This window comes from Chrysochloris asiatica, unplaced genomic scaffold, assembly GCF_000296735.1.
Source record: "Chrysochloris asiatica unplaced genomic scaffold, ChrAsi1.0 scaffold00049, whole genome shotgun sequence".
In the NCBI taxonomy this organism is placed as follows: domain Eukaryota; kingdom Metazoa; phylum Chordata; class Mammalia; order Afrosoricida; family Chrysochloridae; genus Chrysochloris; species Chrysochloris asiatica.
Genome location: NW_006408567.1, coordinates 17586687 through 17596734, shown reverse-complemented (window position 1 = coordinate 17596734; position 10048 = coordinate 17586687). Strand labels below are relative to the sequence as shown.

General features: G+C 36.2%; 1 protein-coding gene across 1 annotated transcript in view; it reads left to right on the top strand.

The window, feature by feature from the left end:
- Positions 1–10048, top strand: part of KCNJ6 (potassium inwardly-rectifying channel, subfamily J, member 6) — a 489304-nt gene that overhangs the window by 454418 nt on the left and 24838 nt on the right. The gene's annotated exons all lie outside the window — the stretch shown is intronic.

The window sequence follows — 10048 nt, the reverse complement described above, 5'->3', positions numbered from 1 at the left end:
ATTCTTGATGTCATCCCACAACTCTTCTGGTCTTTGGTCTTTAGTGTTTAATGTATCAAATCTGTTCTTCAGATGATCTCTAAATTCAGGTTGGGTATTGTTGTTGCTGTTAAGTGCCATCCAGTCGGCTCTGACCCATAGCAACCCTGTACAGAGTTTCCGAGGCTATAAATCTTTATGGGAGTAGAAAGCCTCATCTTTCTCCTGCAGAGCAACTGGTAGTTTCGAACTGCTGACCTTGCAGTCACAGCCCGATTCATAACCACTATGCTACCAGAGCTCACAGTTGGGATATATTCAAGGTCATATTTTGGCTCTCTTGTTTTCATTTTCTTCAGCTTCAATCTGAATTTGCATATGAGCAATTGATGGTCTGTTCCACAGTCTGCCCCTGGCCTTGTTTTCACTGATGATATGGAGCTTTTCCATTGTCTCTTTCCGCAGATGTAGTCAATTTGATTTCTACGTATTCCATCTGGTGAGGTCCATATGTATAGTCATCTCTTATGCTCTCTAAGAAGGTATTTGAAATGAACAAATCATTGATTTTGCTGAATTCTATCATGTGTTCTCCAGCATCATTTCTATCACCAAGGCCATATTTTCCAACTACTGGTCCTTTCTCTTTGCTCCCAACCTTTGCACTTAATAAATGTTGTTGTTGTTGTTGTTGTTGTTGTTGTTGTTAAGAGCTGTTGAGTCGGTTCCGACCCATAGCATTTCCAAGGAGCAGCTGGTGAGCTTGAACCACCGACCTTGCAGTTCAAATGGCTTTGCAGTCTAGCACCTTAGCCCACAGCGCCACACCAGGACTCCACATTTAATAAATAGCACTTAATAAATAACAGTTCTAAAAACATAGAACAAGAAGAGTTGGCACAAATTATAATCAGCAAGCTAATAAGATTTTTAATACAAACCAGTGAAGTCAATCATGATTCATAGCCAACCCACGTGTTTCAGAGTAGATGTGCACTCCATAGCCTATCCAATGGCTGTTTTTTTTTGTTGTTCTTGTTTTGTTTTTGTTTTTGGAAGCAGTTTGTCAAACCTTTTTCTGAAGGGTCTTTGCATGGATTCAAATCACTAAATATTTGGTTAGTAGATGAATGCGTAATAGTTTGCACCACCCTGAAACTCCAACAGACTAATACCCCAGCATAAAAAGAAATTTGTTGAATTTTTAAAATATAAACTGTTGCTGTTAAATGCTGTCAATTTGGTTTATACTCATAGCAACACTGTAAGGATTTCCAAGGAGTGGCACGTGGATTTGAACCACCGATCTTCCAGTTAGCAGTTCAGTGTTTATCCTACAGCACCACACCAGGATTCAAATTAGAGTACTAGAGAGGTGCAAAATAACATATGCCCGTATGTTTCAAAGCTGAGGAGCCCTGATGTTGCAATGGGTTAAGTGTTGGGCTGCTAACCGAAAGGTCAGTTGTTCAAACCCACAATCACTTCAGCACACTTATTTTTCACTAATTCTTAAAATTCTACCATGTGACTATACTTCATTTTCTGTCAATGGACAGCTGAATTTTTTTCCAGTTTGTTATTTTAAGTCATACAACTATGAACATGTGGAGTCCTGGTGTGGTGCTGTGGGTTAATGCACTGGACTGCAAAGTCAGTTTGAACCACAAGGTTGGCAGTTCAAGCTCACCAGCCACTCCTCAGAAACCCTATACAGGGTTGCTATGGGTTAGAACTGACTCAACAACACTTAACAACAACAATAACTATGAACATAATTGTATATGTTTCCAGTTATGCATGTACAAGAGTTTAAGTAGGTATTTATTCAGGATGTTATGTTATTAGCATAAATCCTTCCTACTTTACAAAATAATACTAATTATTTTAAGTGGTTGGAACAATTTATACATGCTCTAACTAGCAGCACATAAAATTTCCTCTTGCTCCACATCCTTGACAAATTTGGGACTGACAAATTTCTTGATTTTGCCTATCTAGTGGGTTTTAATTATCTTAATTTGCATTTCTCTGATGCATGTCCTCAAACTGATATCTTTGTTTTGGAACACTTAAAAGAGGTCTTGTGCAATAGATTTTGCCTAATGCAGTACATCATTTGATTTCTTGATTGCTGCTTCCATGAGTGTTGATGATTGATCCAAGAAAAATGAAGTTTTTGACAACTTCAATCTTTTCTCCATTTATCTTGATGTTATTTATTCGTTCAGTGGTGAAATTTTTGGTTTTCTTTACACTGAGGTGAAAATCATATTGAAGGCTGGAGTCTTTGATCTTCATCAGTAAGTATTTTAAGTCTTCTTCACTTTCAGCAAGCAAGGTTGTATCATCTGCATATCGCAAGTTGTTAATGAGTCTTCCTCCATCTTGATGCCACGTTTCTCGTCATATAATCCAGCTCCTCGAATTATTCACTCATCATACAGATTGAATAAGTATGGTAAAAGAGAACAACCTGGTGTGTACCTGTCCTAATTTTAAACCACTCAGTGCCCCCTTGTTCTATTTCAACAGCTGCTTCATGGTCTATGTACAGGTTCCTCATGAGCACAATTAAGTGTTCTAGAATACTCATGTTTCGCAATGCTGTCCATAGCTTGTCATGATCCATGCAATAGACAGTATTTGCATAGTCAATAAAGCACAGGTAAACATCTTTCTGGTATTCCTTGATTCTAGCCAAGATCCATCTGACGTCAGCAATGATATCCCTTATTCCACGTCCTCATGTAAATTCAACTTGTACCTCTGGCAGTTCCCTGTCAATTTACTTTGCTGTTGTTTATGAATTATCTTGAGCAAAATTTCACATGCATGAGATATATATGATATTGTCTGATTATTTCCACATTCCATTGGTTCATCTCTATTTGGAATAGGCACAAATATGGAGCTATTCCAATCAGTTGGCCAGCTAGCTCTCTTCCAAAATTCTTGGCAGAGATGAGTGAGCACCTCTAGTATTGCATCAGTTTGTTGAAAGATTTCAGTTTGTACTCCATCAATTCCCAAAACTTTGTCCTTTGCCAATACCTGCAGTGCATCATGCACTTTTTCATTCATTATCTCTGTCTCTTGATCATATGCTACCTCTTGAAATGGTTGAACATTGACCATTCCTTTTTGGTACAGTGACTTTGTGTATCCCTTCTATCTTCCTTTGATGCTTTCTACATCATTCAATATTTTGCCCACAGAATCCTTCAATATTGCAAGTTTTCAAAATTGAATTTTTGCTTCAGTTCTTTCAGTTTGAGAAATGCTGAGCATGTTCTTCCCTTTTGGTTTTCTAATTCCAGATCTTTTGACTTTGTCTTCTCAAGCTGGCTTTGAAATTTTCTGTTCAGCTGTTGTACCTCCTTACTTCTTACATTTGCTTTAGCATCTCTATGCTGGAGAGCCAGTTTCAGAGTCTCTTATGACATCCATTTTCATCTTTTTGTTCTTTCTTGCCTTCTTAATGACCTTTGATTTCTTCCTGTATGATGCTCTGGATGTCCTTCCAGAACGCTTCTGATCTTCAGTCTTTAGTGTCTAAATCTGTTCTTCAGATTATCTCTAAATTCAGCCTAAACTTGCATATGAGCAGTTGATGATCTTTTACACAGATTGCCCCTTGCCTTGTTTTGGTTGATTATATGGAGTTTTTCCACCATCTCTTTCCACAAATGTAGTATTCTATGTATCCCATCAGGTGAGATCTATGTTTATAGTCTTTTATGTTGTTTTAAAAAAGGTATCTGTAATGAAGAAGTCATTGGTAATCTCCAGCATCATTTCTATCACCAAGGCCATGTTTCCTACTGATCCTTCCTGTATTTTTCCCACCTTTGCATTCCAATCACCAGTAATTATCAATTCATCTTGATGACATATTTGATATATTTTAGACTGAAGGTTGTTGTTAAGTGCTGTCGAGTCAGTTCCGACTCATAGCGACCGTGTATAGGAGCAGCTGGTGAATTTGAACTGCCAACCTTGCAATTCAAACCAACTTTGCAGTCCAGTGCATTAACCCACAGTGCCACACCAGGATTCTGAAGAAGTTAGTAGAATTCTTCAATTTCATCAACACTGGCTTAAGTGGTTGCTGTGTAAATTTGAATAATAGTTATATTAACTGGTCTTGCTTGTATGGATACTTTCCTGTAACAGACTGCATTGTAATTCAGTATAGATCTTGAAATCCTCTTTTTGATGATGAATGTGACACCATTCCCCCTCAATTTGTCATTCCTGATGTAGCAAACCATGTGATTGTCAGGTTTGAAATGGCCAATACCAGTCCATTTCATCCTAAGATATCGATGATTATTTTTGAAAACTTCCAATTTTCCTAGATTCATACTTTATACAGTCCATGTTTAGATTACTAATTTTTGTATACACCTGTTTCTCCTCATTTTGAGTTGTACCCTATCAGCAAATACAGGTCCAGAAAGCTTTACTCCATTCCTGTCATCACGGTCAACTCTACTTTGAGGAGGCAGCTCTCACCCTGTTGTATTTTGTGTGCCTTCCAAACTGAGGGGCTCATCTTCTAACACTATATCTGACAATTTTCTTGTGTTCTTCATCATGTTTCAATATTCAATATTCTTAGGCTGACAGTGTGCCACTACTATTCATAAAGTTTTCAGTGGCTAAATATTCAGAAGTAGTCCATCTCTCTTTCTTTCTACTCTAGCTTCGTCTGAAAACTCAGCTGAAACTTGTATACCATTGATGACTCTGCTGGTGTTTAAAATATCATCAGTGGCATAGCTTCCAGAATCACAGAAACATGCAAGCCATGCGTTAAAACAAACTGACAGACAAGTGGTGGAAATTGTTCCTGAGTAGGCCCTAATTTTGATAGTAACTCCCTTGTTCTTCCTTTCCCATTGACTTTTTTGGTCACATCTGAAGTGAACATATAGAATACCTTCTCTGGGGACAAAGAAGCTTCCTTTGATAAGCAATATTGTCTCTGACAAATGTTAATAACTAGATAAGTTCTAATATCTAATAACTTTTAGTTCTAATAGTTTATTAGTTCTAATATCTAATAAACCCCTTGGTTTATTCTTCTTCAAGGTGTCTTGGCTCTTGAACATTTACATTTCCTTATAATTTATTTAATCACTTTGTGAAATGCTATTTTTTTTAAATTTTAGGAATTATTTTATTGGAATTGCATTGAATCTGTGGAGCAATTTGGGGAAAACTGATATCTTTTGGATGTTTATTCATCTTACAGATGAATTTAATATATTTCTCCATTTACTTAAATCTTCTTTATTGTCTTTCAGTAAGTTTCATAATTTTCTTCAAAAATAATTTAAACTTCTATTTTTTAGATTTATTCCAGGGTATTCTTTGTTGCAAGAGGAAATGGTAGAATATTGTTTTTCAATTTTTATGTTTTCTGCTTGCTGTTGATATATAGAAATGTAATTGCATTTTCTGTATATAGTTTGTATTCCAGTCGCCTTGCTAAATACTCTTGGTAATTCTATTAGTTGGATTGTTCTTGTTAAATTTCTATATATACAATCACATCATCTGCAAATAATGAATTTGTTTCTTTTTTCCTAATGCAAAGCATTTTATTTTTGTTTTATCTTGTATGCATTTAAAGAATAGAAAGGTGATTGTTTTTTTGTTAAGGGCTGTCGAGTCAGTTCCAATTCATGTTGCTGTTGTTAAGTGCCATCGAGTCGATTCCGACCCATAGCGACTCTGTATAGGGTTTCCGAAGAGCAGCTGGTGAGCTTGGACTGCCGACCTTGCAGTTAAAACGGCTTAGCAGTCTGGCGCATTAACCCACAGCGCCACACCAGGACTCCACAGTGACCCTGTAATAGGGTTTCCACGGAGCAGTTAGTGAATTTGAACCGTTAATCTTTCGATTCAACCCAACCCTGCAGCCAGGTGCATTATCCCACAGCGCCACACCAGGACTCCAGAAAGGTGACAGTAATCAGTTATATATTATTTCTAGTTTTAAATTAAGTGAGTCTAACTTTTCACCACCATCAACTAAAATTATGTTCTCTTAGGTGGTTAATAGACACCATTTGCATTCTACTCCAAGTTTATAACTAAGTTTTATCATGAATTTTATCACATATGCTTTCTCCTGTCATTGAAATGATCATGTGGTTTTCATCTTTCAATCGGTTAAAATGATAAATGACATGGTGGTGATGATGTTTTTGTTGATTTAAGTTGTTGTCGAGTAAATTCCAATTCATGGCAGTTCCATGTGTGCAGGTCAAAACTACTCCATAAGGATTTTACAATTGAGACCTTTTGGAAGCAGATCTCCAGATCTGTCTTTTGAGGCACGTCTGCGTAGGTTTGAATCATCAACCTGTTGACTAGTTGTTGTTGCAGCTGTTTACTGATGAGTAAGTTCTGACGCCAATAGTCAAGTGATTAATCATGTGTGCCCTCTAGGGGCTTTCAAATGACCCTTTCTTTCCTGAGATAAAACCAATTTGATCATGATGTATTCATTTTTGGGAACAGTTGGATTGAGTTTGCTATTCTTTTCTTCTGGGATCATTGCCCCTATGGATGTGAATGAGATTGAATTGAATATCCATTTATGATGGTGGACTTTTCCCATTCCTCCCAGCAATGTTCTGAATTTTTGCTGTATATATTGTAAAGCAATTTTTATAAATATATAACTCAGAGTTATTATATCTTCCTGGTGAATTTACTACTTTATCATTATGCAGTAACTGTTTGGATCCCTAATAATATCAATGTTAAAGTCTATTCTAATATTAACATATTTACTTCAACTTTCTTTTAATTTCTATTTTCCCAGTTTATTTTTTTTCCTAAACTGTTGCCTTCAATCTTCCTGTATTTTAACATTTTAGGTATTTCTCAAGTAAGCAAGATATAATTGGAATTTTTTCTAACTGAAAGTGTTTATCTTTTAACTGGACATTTAGTACATTTACATTGTTGTGACATTTCTATCATCTCGCTCTGTACTTTCTGTTTGTTCCATTTTTTAATAATTCTTTTTCTCTTTCATGTCTTTTTTGCTCTAAGGAATTTTGCACTTATATTTTGTTCTCATTAATTTTTTTTTACTGGTTTAGAAGAAATATATTCTATTTTCATTCTTTTGATGATTATACTTGAAACTTTTGTCATTTTTTTTGTAACTTTTTATTGTGAATTGAGTAAAGGTTTACAGAACATATCGTCAGTTTTGCATTCAACAAATCATATACTTTGCTCATTACAATGATTGTAATCCCTTTCATGTACCAACAGTTAACAGTATTTACCTCTACTCACTTTAACATTGCATTCCTCCTGTGTCTCCTGCTACTTCATCTTTCCTCTGCTAACCTCCCTCTTGTTCACACATGTTCCTTCTCCTTCACACATGTTAACATGTGTCTACCCTCTAGTCCATGAATAATTTTCCCTCTTTCCTTTTCCACTTAACCATCTTAGATTATTTGATCAAAACCTTTTCTTAACTTTTTACAATATTGGCCTCATACATTATTTGTCCTTTTGTAATTCTCTAATTTTACTCAGCGTAATGTCCTTCAGGTTCATCTATGTTTCGAGATGTTTCCCAGATTCATTGTTATTCTTTAACATTGTATAGTATTCCATTGTGTGTTATGTACCAAAGTTAGTATAACCATTCTTCTGTTGATGGGCATTTAGGCTGCCTCAGCCTTTTTGGTGTGTCTCTTGTAGACAGCATATTGAAGGATCTTGTTTTCTTGTCCATTCTGCTCTCTCAGACTGAGCATGTAATCCACTTACAGTCAGAGTAATTACTGATAGTTATGAATTGGTTGCTGTCTCTTTTGCTATGTGTGGTTTTTTTTATGTGTAGTGCTCCTGCTTTCTTTGTTCCACATAATTTTCTGTACTAAGTTCATTTTGTTTGTGGGTTTTCTTTGCATTTTCAATTCTGTTGTGTTAACGCTTGCTAATCTTTCTGATTTTACTATTTTTTTTATTTTGATGTGCAGGTGTATTCGTTTTCTTTGAGGTTACCCTGCAATTTATTAATGTTTTCCCCTATTTAAAACAATCGGTTTATCTTGAAATCTATTTGACTTCCTTGCCTTGTGGAAGTTTTGTGTCTACCCTATACCCTCTTTATGCTTTTATGCTTTGTAGTTGACTTCATTATAAATTAATATCTCTGGTTCTCTGTTTTCAGTCTTTTTTTTTTAGTTTTTATTGTGTATTGAGTAAAAGTTTACATGGCAGATCATCAATTTTACATTCAACAAATCATATACTTTGTTTCATTACAATGATTATAATCCCTTCCATGTACCATCAGTTAACAGTATTTCTCTCTATTCATTTTAGCTTGTTTTTTTTTTTAAACACACAGGTATATATAATAATTTAAACAACCAAAGGGCACATTCTGCAAGTCTGCCTCCTGACCACCATTTCTCAGTACCTCTCTTCCCGTGAATCTACAGTCCTCAGCTATTCCCTCTTCATGTCCCCATCTCTGCCTTCTCTCGGTGTCGCTGCTTCTCTGGATGAGGTCTTGCATTCTGCTTGTGCTGTTCTCCCTTGATGGTCCTAGGGTCCTCTATTTCTGGACTGTAAGATTAACTACGCCCCCATTTTTGTTACAAAACTTCCACCTTTATAATTGTGACAGTCGCAATTAGCCATGATAACAATTACTCACTAATGAATCATAAGAATCTTATCCCCATCTCTTTTTACCAGACCCATCTAGACAAGATGAGAACTATTCAGTGGGGTCTCTATCTTCCCTCACACACTTAGACTAAACTCCCTCTTGAAACCTTGTAAGCCAGTCACTTCTAGCCCTTATCACCTCCCCATTTTAGGTAGCCAATATCAAACTTCCCTGTCCCTATCAACATTCTGTACAGAGGATAGCATTGATACTTGATGTGAAGACTCCTTCCCTTTCTGTTGGTATTTTGAGTTACTACCTTCATGAGTATAGTTCAAGTTCATCAAATTGTAGCAATTTACCCTCGTTTCCTTTATCAAAACTTGTTTTGTTGTTGTTGTTATATCTTCCTCTAGTCGAGTTCTGATTACCAAGCCATCGAGGTTATGTCAAATGGGTACTAACTGCAAGTTTGGGTGTTCTTGTGTCTATTTTCAGTCTTGTTAGTTTGTTTCACTTTTAATACTTCCATACAATAAACACTGGGCTGAAAACCACAAGGTCTGTGGTTCAAGCCCACTAGCCACTCCTAAGAAGAAAGACAAGGCTTTTTGTTCCCTGGAAGATTTAAAGCCTTGGAACCCTTTCAATGTACTGTCCATTTCTGAGGTCTTAGTATTAATCCTCTGAATTTCTAATTCCAGGTTTTGTAGTATTTCAAATTTTGCAGTAAGTATTTCAAAATTTTGTCTGTCTGTTCTTGTAGTGTTTTCCTGAACTCGTCTAAAGTTTTTACTGTGTTCTTTTTGCTTTCCTCAAGCTTTGTGTCAATCCTTTAATGATATCTAATTATTAATCTTTTTAGTTCTTTGTCAGCTAGTTTCATTACCTTTTCTTCCTCAGAAATGCTTTCTGGCTCTGCATCTTGGTCATTTGTTTAAGTCATTCTCTCTTGTTTCTTTATGTGAGCTAAAATTGTTGTTTCCATGGCATTGTGGGGTTGTCATATTTGTATTTAATTGATGATTAATTGTATACTGGTGTGTTCTCAAGCTCTCACCTACTGTCTCCTGTGGGTATAATTAGAGAATGAAAGCATGTATACTGTTTTTGTTTGCCATCCAGGCACCTCAGTTTAGGGAGAATTTGGCTGGTGTTGGCTGCTATCTGTCATTGATCAGGTGGTATGGGAGCTGGTACTGGCTCTTGTCCAGTGGGTGGCACTAAAGACGGTATGGTTGTTGTGGCTATGTTGCTGTCCTGTTGAATGGGAAAGAGAAAATCCCTCCCCATACATGCACAGAAGAAAACAAAAGAGAATAAATAAACAAGAAACCAACAATGAAAACAGAAAATAATAAAGAAATAAAAACAGGCAGGAACCAGAAGAAAAGAATATAATAA